At 41.8% G+C, this 16,258-nt stretch overlaps 1 protein-coding gene across 2 annotated transcripts in view; it reads left to right on the forward strand.

Moving 5' to 3' along the window:
- Positions 1–1,839: 1,839 nt before the first annotated feature.
- LOC113028102 (thyroid hormone receptor alpha-B) overlaps positions 1,840–16,258 on the forward strand; it is a 161,278-nt gene continuing 146,859 nt past the window's right edge. Inside the window, exon 1 of one of the 2 annotated variants that reach the window (XM_026178098.1) lies at positions 1,840–2,530. The gene's annotated coding sequence lies outside the window, so the exon portion shown is untranslated. The remainder of the gene's footprint in view (positions 2,531–16,258) is intronic. The other variant, XM_026178097.1, reaches the window with a different exon arrangement.

The following is a 16,258-nucleotide window of genomic DNA, read 5'->3' on the forward strand; positions in this document are numbered from 1 at the left end:
AATAAGGAATATATAAGATGCACCATATATTAGAGCCAAATGTTAAAAAAACAACAGCATTTAGAGCGGTCTGAAGCCTGCTCTTTGTCTGATGTAGGTTTCTATCTGCGCCGCAGTGCTGCGTCTCCTTTGTTATATTTTTCACTTCCAGCGGGGCAAAGGCCTGAACTGCATGCAGGTCGCTTCAGCATCCCGACTCCTCTGCTATGAAGCCAGGCTGCTCTAATAGCCACAGTAAGCTGTTTAGCATCATCATCATCCTACTGAAATATATAAGCTTCCGTGAACAGGACATCATCTGGATGGAAGCATGTGTTCTTCTAAAACCTTTAATACCTTTATAGCACTGATGGTCCCTTTCCATATGTGAAAGCTGATAATTCCATAGGCACTAACGCATCCCCATACCATCAGAGACAGCAGGTTTCTGAACTTAACTCTGATTAGCCAGACAGTCGCCCTCCTTAAATTCAATTTAATTCAATTTTACTTATATAGCGTCAAATCACAACAGTCGCCTACAATAATACAACAGAGAAAAACCCAACAACCCCCTATGAGCAAGCACTTTGGCGACAGTGGGAAGGAAAAACTCCCCTTTAACAGGAAGAAACCTCCTGCAGAACCAGGCTCAGGGAGGGGCGGCCTTCTGCTGTGATTGGTTGGGGTGAGAGAAGGAAGACTGGACAAAAGACATGCTGTGGAAGAGAGACAGAGATTAATAACAAGTATGACTGAATGCAGAGAGGTCAAAATGAGCTTTGATCCAGAGAAGACGGCGGCGTTTTAGAATTATGTTGACATATGGCTTCTTCTTTGCATGATGGAGCTTTAACCTGAATTTGTTAATGGCACGGTGAACTTTCACACACAATGACTTCTGAAGTGTTCCTGAGCCCATACTGTGATTTCCATGACAGAATGATGCCTGTCTTTAATGCAGTGCCGCCTGAGGACCTAAACATCACATGCATCCAGTATTGATTTTCAGCTTTGTCCCTTGTGTACAGAGATTTCTCCAGATTCTTGGAATCATTTCATGGTGTTACGTACTGTAGATGATGAGACATTCAAAGTCTTTGCAATTTTACATTAAAGAAAATTATTCTGAGATTGTTGTAATGCGCATTTTTGCATATTGATGAACTAATTCCTAGCTTTACTCATGAAAAACTTCGCCTACTTAAGATGCACATTTTATGCTCACCTAAATAGTTGCAAAATGTTTCTCCAGCATTTTTTAGGACCATTTTTCGAGACCCTTTTTGCCCCTGTCCCTAATTTCCACATTTTTTGCTGGTGCTATCAAATTAAAAACAAGACAATATTTTCTTAGAATTGTAGATAATTTTATTTTATTTAGAAAAAGATTTTATTGGAGTAGGTTTGGACATATATGTTTAAAAGATATGATAATTGATTAGGCTAACAGATGAATCAATAAAATCGAGTGCTTTATTGAATAAAAATATTTCACTATCCACCTTTCTTTAAAAATCAACTGTAAAGGGATATTAATCAAACAAGACAATAAACTCGGAAGGATTATTAATTATTTTGGTGATTATTTCTAATCACTTCATGTGTAAAATGTCTGAAAAGCATGGGCATACATACCATATAGTCAGTTTACGTTTGATTTTTTCTAAAGAATTATTCAATAAATTGCTCAATTTTATTGATTCTTCAATAGACCTAATCAATTATATTAAAAAAAAATGCACGTCCAAACCGATTCCAATCAAAATATAGCTATTTGTGGAATCCTATTAATAAAATGTATCTGTATATATCTATATTAGTTATTTTATTATTAATATATATTATTATATTTCCCCGGCTCTTACATTGTTTCCTATTACGTCCATTCATGACATCTGAATGTTCATTGAGGTGAATGACTCCCAGATTCTCAGGGGGAGGGAGGGAAGGATGAGGAGGAAACGGGGATGGAGGGGGCCTCCGAGGGGGTGATGATGAAGTCAATAAATAAGGGCAAGTGAGGCGAGTCAAAGAAGAGGATTGCGCCGCATTTCACGCGACACGAACGTCCCGACATGTGTCCGTGTGTACAGTGCGTGCTTTACAGTGGAATTCCTGTAGAGAGCAGTAGATAGTTTTAATAAGTGCTTACACCGCCGAGCGCTGCCCTTACTGTACCGGGCATAAGCGGAGGGAGGAGCGAGCGTGTAGTATTTCTTTTTCGCTTCTTTCCCCCGATGTCGTTGCAGCCCATCCAAACGCTACTGGAAGGCAGCAAAAAGAGGAAACAAACGGCTTCAATCCGCGCTGAAGCTTTGCAGGAAGGAGCACTGGGGGTTGTTGTCCGAGCGGGGAGATAATTTGACGGTACGAGGAGCAGCAGCTTGGCCGAGGAATGCGCTCGGAGTGAGGGGACGGGGGAGCCATCCAGCGCTTCTCTACTGCTACACTTGTGCATGAACCCGGGGACTTTCTCACGCTTTATTTCCGCCTCGTATCCCAGCGGGAAGTTGTGTCCAAACCGCGTGGGGAGTAACTGAAGGTGAAGGTGAGTGTCGCGATCATGCCGAAACACGACGTTCACAGCGTGGTGGGCAGGCAGTTGTTTGGCGGCGCTAGCCTCAGTAGCCCGGGCTGGTTTGACAGATCGGATCAGCAGCGAAGGGTAACGCACGGAGTGGAGTCCAGCAGGGGCTGGGTAATCCTGCTCGTCACTCCGGCACCACCGTATCACTCCGGCTAGCAGTTGTCAGCATACCCAAAGTGATCGTCAGGGTACTGACAGCCTTTTTTTTTTTGTTTGCTTTTGTTGCGGTTAATTGTGGTGTGTGCAGCTTGGCATTTACGCCTGCTGCACACTGACGCGCACGGTCAAATCACGCATGCACACGTGCACACACGCATAGGGGCTGATAGCCTAACTGATAAAGATCAGTAGCTATGACAGGCTACACCTACAGTCCTAAAGGGAACCTCAAGCGGCGGTTACCTGACCCTAATTTGGTTTCCAACTTTTTCTTCCCTCGGATGTTGCAGAAGTTACAGTGCTGTCTGTAATCTAGTATCAGTAAGAGCACTGCAGATCAATACTTATTATTACTATGACTTACGGCTCTAATAAATTAACTTTTATGTTAGGGGCGTTTCCAGGATTTTCTTTTTCTTTTTTTACAGTGGGGTGGTGAAGGGGAGGTCCACAGGAAGTCAGAATATTTGATCAGAAAGAGGGGAAAAACTTTATTGTATTTTCAGGCTCCTGTGCAGCCCTGTGCACTAATGCAAGCAATATTAAATGAAAAGTAGTGTTGCACAAGAGTTTAAGCATCATTTTGTAGAGGGTGGGATTTAGACTCTTGAAGTAAAAGCTATGGCCATAATTTAGTAATAGTACTAAAGCTTATCATCAACACAAGTGTCTACAGTGAAAATAGTTATTATACAGATTGCACTTATTGAGTCATTAATGTGATTCACTGCAATCGTGCTGAGGCATATGATTCCACTTTCAATTCTGCTTTATCAATATCAATCTGCAAAAATAGCAACTGACTGTGCAAAGCTATAATGTATATGGTGGTTGAGCAAATCTACTGACTATATGCAACCGCTGGTTTTATCCATGCTCTCATTCATTGGTGGGAGGCCAGTAATGTGTCACTGATGGGGGGGTTGTGTCACTCTGTTTCCCTCTCATGGACACCACAGCCCTGCTCAGGTGATGCAGAAGTAAGATTTTAAAGCACTGGAAATGATCTTGCATTGCAAACAGTCCTATAGATCAAAACGAGTATGCACTTTTAAGTTTGCAAGATCCTATGTTTGCATGTATTTTGTGCATTTGTGTAAATATAGCTGGTTACATGATAGTCCCTGTAATCCTTACAGGCTAGCATTTAGGACCTTTTCTCTTCCTGCTTCTGTCTATGCACAAGTACACCAGTACAGCTCTGGTGATCGCTGTCGGATCTGATCACTTTATATTGCACATATCAGAGCATTGTTCCAGTTGATCAGCACATTAAAGCAATTGCAGCTGTTAAATGCGCTGTTATGCTGTGCATCCACTAATACAGTTTGTTTTAGATAAACAGCTGCAGAATAGAGTACAGTTCAATACAGCAGGGTGGTTAAAGCCAGCTTTGGCATGAATGCCAAACCAAATGCAAAGTGTTGCCAACTGAACTGCTTAATGATGCCAAGAAAAACCTTAATAATGCTTGTTAATATGCAGCAGCTTTGACTGACAGACGACAAGCAACACTGACACCTTCATCATCCCCACGAGGCATGTGAGAATCCCTGCTGAAAACAACCACTGTGCACAATTGCAGATCGTTAGTAAATGCAACTGGGATTGTTCCCTGTGCGCACTCGCAGCTGTTTGCGTGCAAAAGCAGTCATCACCACATTACAGCACTATAATAATGAAATCACTTAATGTAACCACTCTGCTTAACGCCTTTCCTGGGTCTGGATTCTTAGCGGCTTGTGCTGTGCTGATAGAAGGTGACAGTCTAAAAGCTGTAGGCTCTTGCAGTCGAATCCATCAAGCTTGCAACAGAAACACTTTCTCTGGCTCAGTGAAGCATTTATCAGTTAGCAGGCTATAAGGTTTTAAACATGCTAACCAGCTGCAAATCTTAACATGGAGAGTTTTTACATTTGGAAGCGCTTCAGAGATAGAGAGCAATTTGCACATCAAAAGGACCTGAAACCTAAAAGTGTATTAGTCATATTTTTGGACGAGGCTCTAAATGACCGTACAGTCTTGGGGTTTAATACAAAAGCAGTCTAAAAGTGTTACTTTATGTCAGATGAGGTGATATGACCCCAGATGGCTGCGATTCATTAATCATTAGCTATCAGTTTAAATCTCAGGGTTCTGTCCCTGGGTTGATTATTAGCCTTGGACAAATCCACCATTCGAGTGCAGCTGTGTTCTTTAGAGGTCCGTTTAGAGGCTGTGACTGTAAATGGACTGAAAATGAGGTGTGAGACAAATTTAAGTGATGTTTTTTTACACTCAAACTTTTATTAGTGTAAATGTATTTATTTTTTCTATGCAAAGAAGAAAAGCAAATAAGAAATCCTGGCTCTGCTTGTTGACTGAGTGTGTGATGTAACAGGGTTGCCTGAAAGATCACAAGGATGGTGGATCTGATCTTCTCTTCTCTTCTCTGGGGCTCCTTAAGGGGGCCAAGGGTGACCTTCAGTTTCTCCTGGCAGCAAGCACCCCAGCGGGCCTCTCTTTTTCAGACGCTCTTTCTTTTCGTCTTTCTTCCTGGCCTCCTTGCTCTTTTTCCTTTTCCTTATTCCTCCCCCCCATCATCTACTCCCATCCCCTCCCTTTTCCCCATGGTGGGGCAGCAGAGCTGAATGCTAAGAAACGTAGAGAGTTCACTTATATAACCTCGACTGTGCAGCTGATGTCCTGGTCTGTATCTGCTGTATAATGATGTCAGAGCTGTCTAGAGAGGCAGAGGGCATGCTGGGTAGGCCAATATGTCAAGAGCTATTCCTGAACCTAGTATGGTGAATGGGTTCAGTCCAAGTTTTCCTTCCTTTTTAACCTCCTAGAGTCCATTTGGACCTAAATTCCAGGTACTGAATATAGAATTGACAGTCTTGGTAAAGGGTCATAGATTTTATTGGATCATGGATTTTATTAGCACAGGTTGTCACAGTACTCATGCACTCTTTTCCCCATAAATGTACATTCTTGATTACCATAGGACATGTCAGTTATTCACTGGTCTTCACTGTCTCTTTGACTTTAGTTGCCCAACATCTGTGAGTTGACCCACAGAGTTTTTGCCTTCCACTAATTAAACCATGAATCTAAATCGTGAATGGATTTCATAGATGTTTTGAGCTTTATTCTGATGGGTTTTATCAGTAAAAACATCCTGTACAAGTGCTCATGATGTTTGATTCAGTTTGTATTTATTCAAGCGAAGAAATTGGCCTCTTTATGCACAAAGAGAGTGCTCAGATGACTAACCAAACATCCAGCATCTTTGACTGAGTGTGCCTATACATGATTATGCATACTAATTAATGAGTCCAAGCATGCAAGCAAACAAGAAATGATGTTAACCTGCATATTTAGATGGACTTTAGGGCTATTGGAGAGTTTGCCGGCCCTGTATAATGCTTGCAAATGTACAGGTTTGACGGTAGCTTGGAATAACATACAGAAAACTAGGGATTGCTCTTTCTTTGTGACAGTGCTGCAAAAATTCTATTATGGCACCAAAATACAGAATTCTACTTATTTCTGTCACTTATAATGAATTAGATTAATTAGATACCTAAACAAAACCTGTGCATTTACAATAAATGCTGTGAACCTGTTACCCTTTTACGAGCACTATCTCCCATTTATTTCTGTATAAAGGCAGTCTCTGCACCCCAAAAAGTAGCGTCATTGTTAAAACCTTTGTTTTTTAGGGCTTGATTTGCTAAAGCTGAATGGACATATTTATTTATCAGATTGTTAGAAATACAGTAAATTCACTTATTTACTGAACACACCCAGACTCGCTGCCTTTAATATAAGCGAACCAATTGTTCTTACATTCGTAGTCACTCCCAAAGGCTGTTGGCTCCTAAGCCCTCAAATGAGTGTAGATTTGGTCTCATTTTGTTTAGGGACACAGAAACCACAGTTTCCCTCCCTTTTACTGACTCAACATGTGACACAATTTTGATACACAGAACTATCAGTGTAGGATTGGTGTCCTCCTCAGTTACACTGTGTGCACATCTAGCTCACAGCCCAACACATTAGTGAGAAATGGCAACGCTAATACTAATATTAGTGATAGGTGAAAGTTATGCACCAAATACAAAAATGCATATGATGTTAGTATCAAATATGAAATTGCCAGAACAGTGGTAACATCCTTACTATTAATTACACGCATGTCCTTATAGTTTGGTAATTTCATTAGACTTAAACCCCCAAATAACAAAATGTGTTGAAAAATTGAATAATCCACTGTGAAGAAGAGTAACGCACAGAGTTTGTGTTCCAGAAATCAGTAAAGACCTGGATATTTTAATTACTGAATAATTGATTATTTTTAAATTGCTTGAATAACGCCAGACAAACCAGTTTAGCTCAGTTTACCAGTTTCTAAGCCCCAATATCTTCGTGTCATGTGGTTAAGTTCTTGCTGTACAACGCAGAAAAGTGCAAATATATTAGTTTTGACATTTTTGTCCTGATGTTTATCAAAAATGTATTCATATTATTTATTTCAATTACCAGACTGTTGGTTCGGCTGCAGTTTAATAGCAGGCCATCCTGCTGTAATGTTTTGGGCACACAGTAATGGTTCTAATGGAAAGTGGCAATTCAGACCTCATTAGCAGAGAAGAATGAGTCTAACCCTCCAGTGTGATGTCGTAGCTGGTTTGCGTGTTGCATTCAGAGGCCCGTGACGCTCCACCGCTGATAAGCATGCTGTGTTGGTGAGCAGGACAAGAGATTATCACTCTGCTCTGCACCAGTCTTCACACAAACCTCTGGGGGTCCTGCTGTCTTTTAGATACTGCAGCGTCTCATCCCTCTAGCACACAAACACACTAGTAGATGTATTACATCAGATGTCAGCCAGCAGCGGGTACCGAGTTTGTGGTTTTCTTTTTTTTTCCCCCTTTTTCATAGTGTAGTATGTTTGGGCCCCTCCTTTTTGTCTTCTCTTTGTAGGTTAGGTTTCGTTTTAATGCGTAGTTGGGGTTTTTTTTTTCAGTTGTTTCTGTTAAGCAGTGGTTTCAATGCAGATGGTTACCAGAGGCTCCCCTGCTTTATCTTTTGTATTTCTCATTCCCATTGAACCGTCGCTGCTCTCTGCTGCCGCTCCTCTTTGCCAGCTTTTGCTTCACCACCTTCCAAATCACCGGGGAAAATAATAACTTGTAAAATGGCCTTTATTGGCCAGAAAGAGCTGCAAGAGTGTTTTACACAGCCGCCCTTCTTTCTTATTAACGTCAGTCAGCTTGGCTCTGCCGGGGTACGACTGGGGCCACTCACAACTAGCTTTTCATCAACGGGAATACTTGGCACCAAGGGCTGTGAGGTTTATTTCTGCCAGGGTGAAGCGTAGCACTTTACGAGGTGGAGTCCATCCGACGTTTGCTGGCACTGCTTCCTCTCTCTCTTGTCTCTCTGTGAGAGCCACCTAAGTTTATGCAGATTTGTTGACATGTTGAACAAGCAGTTCCCGTGACGCTAAAGTGGCTACTTACAAAAAAAAAGTTATAAAGATTCAGAGCTTAATCCAGACAGATTCCCTACATGGGCATCCAGGATTAAATGGGCAATAATGCTTTCATTATCTTCGCCCCTGGGGCAGAAGCTAATCGGCTCATAATCAGAGGTCCTTTGAGAACTCCTTGTGTGATTATAAGTTTGTATGTGAGTACAACAGCGGAGGACGCTGAAAATAAAAGTAATCAAAGATAACTGTAAGTTTACTCTAATAATACTCTTGATTAAACTTTTTCCTGCACAGAAATATTTGTGGTAGCTACTAAAGAGCTTTTAGCCAGAGCTTCAAGAACATCATCAGCACTGTAATTATGATCTGCTTTGATTAAGTAACACAGATTTGTTGCTTTTAGTGTGAGAGGAGCAGCTGGTACCTCAGACCTCAGGCACACAAGCCTGGAGACCAGTTGGCAAACCCCCTGGCAACCTCTGGTCGCTGGGATAAAAATGTGTACTCCGTAGCTGGTTGGTTGGTGAGTGGTTGCAGGCAACCAAAGCAGTTGCACAGAGGTTTTCTGTGCAGAGCATGCCTTTCGGTGACAAATTTTACCAAGCGACAGCATGCAAACTTCATCAAGCTGTGATCTGTTACCAGTGTGCTGTGCATCAGTCTCTTACATGTGTAGGAAAAAACCCCAACTGCTCATTTTAACCCCGGAAAAACCCTGCTGATAGCTGTTTTAAATGCTGTCTTAGATTATTTCTAATGTCCTGGATGTATCCCTGTACTAAGGATGTGCCAGTTGTCAGTTTCTTTATAAATACTAATTTTCAAAATGTCGATTTACTGATAGGCAGCATCAAAACTGATGTTTTTTGTTTTTTAAATGTAAATATTTATTTTTACTTTGGTTTCTGTTTTTGCCAGTGAACCAGAGAAAGCTTCCTTAGGAAAAAAAAAAGTCCTTTGGCTCTTCGTCACACTATTTTTGCATGATTTGCTAGTGCATAATTGATATGACACAACAAATTAGTCACAGGCATCAGTCAATGTATTTATTTACCATCAGGCAAACAGCAGCCGCACCATCGTGACCAATATCAATATTAGGCCAGTGTATCGGTTAATCCCTAAACTGTGCATATGACACGTGTAAAATATCAGAAAATAGTTCAAAATGCCTGTCAAAAATGAAACATTGCACCTTTGAAAAAGCTGTTGTGTAAAAAGAATGAAGATCACAATCACAGCTAAATACCTCGCAGCATATGGGAGCAGAGCGCAGCTGACAGGGCTACAAAGCAGTGGAGCCAAACGAACAAAATCTGCTGGAGTAATGAATAACTCTGAGCAAAGAGATGCTTATAACAAAAATCCACAATTACAATTTTGGCTCAGACACAAGCCTTGATATGGATACTCTGTCCTGCCAGCATTTACTGTACATCACTCAGCATTTCATTAGCGCAGAAAAGAAAAAGCCATGAGTACAGGACAGTTTGACCTCCTTTATCCTATCAGTGTGTGTTTAACGTGTTTGCCTTGCTGCTGCTGCGCTGTATTGTTGAATAGAACTTAACCAGGATTACTTCTTTTGGGAAACCAGGATTTAATTTCTCTATGAAGCCAGTGCAGCTCGAATTCCGCTAAAACCCCCGGATTTAGGAGCTGAATGAATGGTCGGCCGTAGAAGCAGGAGTTTTATTGCTCCCTCTTTTTCCTAATCTGTCACGCTTGAGGAAATTTAGATGGACTCGTTCCAACACCTGATGGTTTGGCAAGATCTGAAACGCCACCTCTTAATCTTTGTAATTTTATTTATTTATTTTGTTTTGGAAGTGAGGATAAGGCCATTACTTATTCCGTGCAGTGCTGCAAAGTAGCTGCACTTACAGTTGGCCTTCGGGAGAATAGCATGCAGCTTTTCATTAGGGCCAAGGCTTTTCACTTTAGATGGTGTGGAAATAGAAGTGTAGTAATGAGGCCGTGCTTTGCTTGCTCTACAGCACCAGCCTTGCTCGTCGGGTGCTCGTACAGTCTCTACTAAAGTACCCATTTCAGTGTGACCACTAGCCATCTTCTAGATGTTTTCAACTGATTTTATTTTAGTGGGATATCACTCAACAATAAGAGTGTAAATTGTGCTTGCACAGAGGATGTTACAATTGCATTTTCAGTGCTTACATTTGCAGCTGTACTGCAGCACTTGCAGAAATAGAATAGAATACCCTTATCTGTCATTGTATGGGTATAAGGCAAAATTTGGAAGTGGAAGCTATAAACAATCGTCGTTAATTTCTGCAAATTTGAATATTAATTTAACAATGCTGAAAGTTCAACTGTTTAGCTCTATGCACACATCCTCCTTGCACGTTGCTTTAAAGTTGAAGGTTGGTTGACCCAAGACCTTTCAAGCTCTAGTTAGTTAACCCTTTTATATATATTTTTGTCATATATAATTCAGTGGTACCTATACATTATCTGCCACTAGCAGCCACTTCAAGGTTGAGATGACTTGCCCACTTTGTGCTGCTAAAAGTTATTTCGCTGACTTTTATTGTCACTTCTTGGTATCTGGCCACCACATCGCTGCTAATCCTCTCCTGTGTGGACTTCAGTTTGTCTCATAATGCTTCTGTGGTAGCTGCTTATCTGCTACTTCTGTCAAACTGTTTCAGCTTTACGTCACTGTTTTGGGTAGCTGTAACATCTTTGGTACCTGCTAACTAGTTTATATGCTCTGCCTCTTTGTGTCTGAGTTGCTGTGGTCCCTAAATACTTCCACTTTGCAATGATACCACTGGTAGTTGATCAAGAAATATCTAGGAGGGTCAAAAATTCACCAAATAGTGACATCCTATTATGGTGCCATACTCGCATTCGGTGAACTCTATAGAATGAAATAAGGCAGACTTTATGACTAGGTGCTTAAAGATGAAGAAACTTTGTGGCCCACGGCACAAGTACCACTTTGTACCACTAATCCATCTACTACTGTTAGTTACTGTTAACTAAAAGTCCAATCAGTTGTTGAAATTGTTATTTCTATTTTTCTGAATGAACCACTGATTCTGTATACACTCTGGTATCCCTGGTTGGGAATCAGTGTTGTGCAAACACTTCGAAGTAACATCTGCTAAGTATTTGTGAGATATTATTACGTATTTAAAAAAGGTTTAGGACTCTGTTTTTAAGACTTATCAAGATTTGAATCAGCTTAGTTATGGCAGGTTGCTCTCGTTTCACTACTTTTTAAAGCAACTGCTTCTTAAGCCAGAGAGTGACCTCTAGTTTGTCCATATGTGGGGTTTTCACAGTAGCAGTCCCAACTCCTGTCTGACTGATGCAAATATGAATGTGCATGCAAGATATTCCCCCGGGCTAAGGAACTAGACGTTGGTTTATGTTATGACTGTCTGTGAGGTTAAAAGATCACTTCAGAGTTTAGTTGAGCTCCTTTGAAGTGTGACCGACAGTTACCCACACTAGGCTCTCTGTTATTGCGTGCCGTGCACTTTTCTGTTTGAGGAAACTTTTTTTTTTTTCTGACATCACATTTCCAAACATTTCTGAAGACGTCATTTGTCCCCCCCCCCCCCCCCGATGGCCTTTTTCCCTCCTCCCGTCATGGCGAAGGCACCGCGTTTGACAGAAAGTGAAGCCGGCCACCGGCTGAGCGAGGTCAGCTCGAGCCCGAGTGTTTCTGTGAACATCGGTTTGTCAGCTGGCCTGTGATCGAATGATGATTGTGGAAATGGTCTGTCATTAAACACAGCTGCAGGTAGGCACACTGTGGCTTGTGGAGAGGCTTACTGTTAACAGGAAATGTCAATCACCTTTACAGAAATTTGTTGGTGGGTGCTATATCGGGAGCGGGGTTATTAGTCATCTCCTGTTGATTAATATCTCTCCTGCACGTTGGCACATTAGCACAGTTGTTTTTCACGCTTGCGTTTTCTGCTTTTTCAAGGAACAATAATAATAATGAGGGAGGATTATTGTAATTAGCTTGCACATTTTAAGAATGTGTTTCAAAACATTTGAATTTGTTATAAATACATATTCATATGAAGGCAATGGTTGTGAAAAACAGTGTGAGATCTGCCACTCGGTCCTGAAGGCTTAAAGTATTTTTCAGATGAGCACTTTAGAGGCTTGCTTCATGCTCGGAATATTTCTAAAACGAGGCGATGTGACCTTTGTGACCTTTTTTTTTTTTTTTCCTTCATCCAAAGCAACCCTACAGGCTTCATTTGCTGATGCTCGCTGTCTGTATGGATTTAACCTTTTAAAGCTGTTATAGAAAACTCACGCTGTGCAGCCAAGCTGAGCAAAAAACCCCACATGCCGACTTTGATGCCCTTCTTTATAACGCAGGATTGTAAACTCGATATCCCAAGGTAACGTTTTACAGATAACCAATAAATAAAGCTAATAACGGCATTTTAATCAGCAAAGAAAATCTAGTAATTAGTTACAGGCCTATCTTTCCTGTCAGACACTGTGAAATGAGATGATTTTTAGAGCATGTAATTAAAAAAAGAATATAATTAATTTGTTTTTATATCAGGAATCAGGTTTGCCCATCAGTCTATGTTTTGAATGAGTCAAAGGTGTAAACTGAAATGCTCAAAGGGAAATTTGTTCTACTCCACGTGTGAAAATTGCAAATAATAAAGTAAAAGATAGAAGAGCCGGTCTTGTGCTTCCAGTCTTTCCTCAAAACTAAAAATCAATCCAGCGTATAGGAATGGTTGTTTTCGAGAAGGCTGCACTGCAAGGTCTTTCGGCCGATTAGGAGTATCCTGTAATTAAATTCGGAAAACTTCTTCAAGAATTACAGAAATTTGGAAGCAGTTTTAGATTTGAAAAACCCACCGAGGTCCCTCAGTCTACACACAGCCTTGCTAGCTTTGCTCAGTTGGAATTTGTGATTAATCCAGGGATCCGCGCAGCATTTTAACTAAGTCTATGCTTCAGGTTTTTTTAAATACCTCCAAGGATGGTTTAATCCACTAAAATATAGATGACAAAAGAGCCCAGCTGATACTGGCTTTCTGGGGTGGATGTCATTACTCATTGATTGCTGCAGTGGTGTTTTTGCTGACAGCACTCTCTCTCTGCTGTGCTTCACTGGGTGTGCGAACAGTGAGACTCGAGAAAGTCACAGAGAGCAGTGGCAGATAGTGTGAATGAAACTCACTCCTCTCACCCACGGCAGTCGTGGCAGATGGCTGCCCCTTTCTGAGCCTGGTTCTGCTGGAGGGAGCTTCCTGTTAAAAGGGAGTTTTTCCTTCCCACTGTCATCTAAGTGCTTGGTCATAAGGCGTCGTCTGATTGTTGGGGTTTCCCTGTATCATGGTAGGTTCTTTATCTTACAGCATTAAGCGCCTTGAGGCGATCATTTTACCTGTTTTCAAAGCCAGCCTTTGTTAGTTTTTTGGGTTGTTTTAGATGTGCACTCCTTCTGAGCTTATTGTGCACAAAACATTTGTGTATGTTGTACAGTCTGGTCATCCATGATGCTATTTTGCTACAGGTGCTGCAGAAAATGAAGGACTGTAAACAGTGGAGTCTGAATGTTGCCGAATAAACAATTTCACAAAATCATTTGCATTTTGGTCAACGTATACGTCTATATCGGTATATGTAGGCCAGTATTGGCTAGTGGTCTGTCTCTGCATGACAGGATTCGCACGAGAGTCAAGGAGTGCTTTTCATCTCTACCTGTTAATTTTGCTAGCCAAGCAGGGATGGAGAGCTACACACTGGGAGGTCCAGAGTGCAAAGTTAATGCCAAGCACCCTGAGGCAGTGCATGTGCATGTGTGTATGCGTTTGTACAAGAACCAAGAGACTTTTGGATCTGGCAGCCTCGTGCATTCCTCATCTGAATTGTTTCAACTGCAGCCAATCAACAAACGCTGGCACATAGCAGAGATCTGTGTAGTCCAAGTTCATTCAGTTTCTCACTTGTACTGAAAGTAACAGAATTTATGTGTGGGCATGTAGTGAGAGCTGTGTTATAAGTTAATGCGTGTACTCGGATGGTGCTAATAGTATGCGTGGGAATATGTGTGTGCTTGTGTAATTCTGATTCTTAGAGCACGGTGTTTCTGCACCGTCTCCATGTGTTTGATGCCGACGACAGGCTCATGTTTCCCTCAACATAACTGGCCTTGCTAGAAGGAAACTTAATAGGCAAAGTGTGAGGCAACCACTCTGTGATTAGTTTGCACTACCGCTTTGAAGTAGCCTTTGCCTGGCAGCGCTGGACACAGAAATTCTGGCAAGCTGCACGCAAGCATTGCACACTTGCACAGCTTCTCAGACAAACGATACGCATGCATGTACGTGCATGCTTTCAAACCAGCATGTAAAACCCGCACATGCATGTTCACAAACATGCAGACAGCTGTTCTTAGTTACGACGTCGTCAGCTTCAAATTTTATAAATCACTGCCCTTTAATGAACACATGTTCACATTCATTTGCCTTTACTACTGACGCTGGCCCTTTTTTATGTCTCATTTTTTTTATTATGGGTTAGCAATTCACCTCATTGATCAGTTCGTGTTTTAAACACTTGCATTTCATAATCGGCGCGTCGCTAGTTTGCACAGATTTGTGTATATACACAAAGGTGCATCCTTTTCATTTTTCCGCTGGCCGACCAGCTGCCTGTTTGTACAGCTCTGTCCAAACTGTCTCCAGTGAGCGGCTACTTCTGTGCCCAACAACAACTGTTCGGCTTTGTTTATTGCAAGATGACACTGGATGGCAAAAGCAGCTGCCAATAGCCCTGTATGACAGAAACAGCTTCTTGTTTAGGATTACTTTGACATGGGTACACTGTACCACTGCAAAATTCTCAAGCTGTGAATACTGTCCAGTCCTGAGCATGCATAAAACACATAAAACGCACCAGAGAAACATCAACAAGAGCAAACTGAAAGTACACTTGTAGCCCCATGCAGCACATGGATTTTAAGTAAAGCTGTTTTCAGGACTAAACTGATGATTGAAACAACGGATGAGGTGTGAAAGTGAACTGTGAAAATAATCAAATGAGTCCACCGATGATTTATAGATTTGTTTTTAAGGTGGTCCAGGGTGACTGAAGAAGGTGACAAGCCGGCAGGCCCCTGAGAAGAAGCTCCGATTGCTGCTTGTGTTCTCTCACTCGTGTCCCTGACCCTTGTCCAGGTTGGACGGGCTCCAGCTGGTCCTCAGAGCGAGCGAGCTCTCCGTGCTTTCACATCTGTAGCCCTGTTTTTGTGCCAAGGCAGGCAGCGCTAACCCCTCTGACCTTCCATTCGGGTTTGTGTGTGAGAGGGAGCGAGAACTATAAACAGATGACATTACAGTGAGGAACTGGCATAAAGGGAGAAATGGTGCCAAGACCGTGTTTGTATTATGAGTTTGTTTATTCTCTCCGTGTTCATATCAGGTGTCACGTGAAAAAACATGGTTAACAGTCTATTGCTTCCCCTTGTTATTGGTTGTGTGCGCGTGTGTGTGTATGAGTGTGTCAGACCTTATCTGACACGAGGGATTAGCAGACTGAAGCCAGCCTCTGGTGTTCTTTACCCTCCCTGCCTGCAGAGGTCCATCTGATTCTTGTTGCCTTGCTGTTTTGGGTTTATTACCAAAAACGACACGATTGTCTGGTATTCCTTTTGAAGTAATCAGCATCTGAGACATGATATCCCCCACTGTATCAGTAACTATAAACTTGAATTTCGTTATGGAATTAAGGACAAAGTCAAAGGGAGCCAAATTTGGCGTGTAGGGCGGCCAACATTTACGTGCATCCTTTGTGCTATAATTATAATTTTGAGCGTTCTCCTTCAGATGCTGAAGAACGTCAGCATCTGAATGAAAGTCTTGCTGTTGCAGTCTGACCCTGGAGGGTGGATTTAAGCTGCACCACCCTGTTAATGTCAAAGAAAATGTTGTGTATTTTTTGGGCTCGTGCCCCTGATAGTCTTCTTCAGTCCTTTAGACTGCAGCCTCTTCTACTGCAAACTTTGCATCCTGTTTTCATCACCGGTGATGATC

Source organism: Astatotilapia calliptera, chromosome 8 (genome assembly GCF_900246225.1).
Source record: "Astatotilapia calliptera chromosome 8, fAstCal1.2, whole genome shotgun sequence".
NCBI classification, from domain to species: domain Eukaryota; kingdom Metazoa; phylum Chordata; class Actinopteri; order Cichliformes; family Cichlidae; genus Astatotilapia; species Astatotilapia calliptera.